The 768-nt window shown below is 34.0% G+C and overlaps 1 protein-coding gene across 1 annotated transcript in view; it reads right to left on the bottom strand.

The window, feature by feature from the left end:
• Nucleotides 1-768, bottom strand: part of LOC106877855 (proton myo-inositol cotransporter-like) — a 51,709-nt gene that overhangs the window by 46,377 nt on the left and 4,564 nt on the right. The window lies entirely within an intron of this gene.

Raw genomic sequence — 768 nt, 5'->3', positions numbered from 1 at the left:
ACATATACATATATATATATATTATCTTTTACTTGTTCCAGTCATTAGACTGAGGCCATGCTTGGGCACCGCCTATATACAGAATAAAAGATGTCTAAGTTAAGGCTTAAATATACTGGATCATCAAATTTGTCTGTAAAGAAATTCTTTTCTCGTTAATGAGATATTTCCAGCCAGTGCAAACAATGTGTTTCGACAGAGGCTGTTGCTTTTCTAAAACTTTTAACGATAAATGACAGCAAGTGCTGAGGCGGAATTAAAAAGAAGAAGGAACTAACCACGAAAGATAAAATAACAAGAATTGGCAGGCAGGAATTCATATCTGTTTCTGAGAAGAACAAAAGCGGGCTCGTAGCCTTGTTGGTGACAATTATATTGAATGTAATTACACCAAAGGACGTTCCTGCAAAGCATATCTACCCTGGTAATATCGAATTTTCATATAAGAACATTCTCTCTCTATTCCCTCCTCCTTTACAACTTAACTGCTTAGGAATTAGAACGAAAAAGAAAGAAAAAGCCATGAAATATGTCCCTAAAACTATCAACTACAAAATATGTCTATAACATAAAAGGCAGAAAACGTTCACAGACAACAAATGTAGGCTGTGCAAGACCAAAATTGAAGACATCAACCACATTATTGCCAACTGTGAGAGAATGTCTTCCAGATATTATCATTCCATGAGATATGATACAGTGGGCAGAACGATCTGGAACAGGATAGCAAAAAAAAAAAAAAAAAAAAAAAAAAAAAAAAAAAAAAAA

The sequence above is a fragment of the Octopus bimaculoides genome, chromosome 24 (genome assembly GCF_001194135.2).
Source record: "Octopus bimaculoides isolate UCB-OBI-ISO-001 chromosome 24, ASM119413v2, whole genome shotgun sequence".
Taxonomy (NCBI): Eukaryota; Metazoa; Mollusca; class Cephalopoda; order Octopoda; family Octopodidae; genus Octopus; species Octopus bimaculoides.
This window is presented reverse-complemented; position numbering and strand designations above follow the sequence as displayed.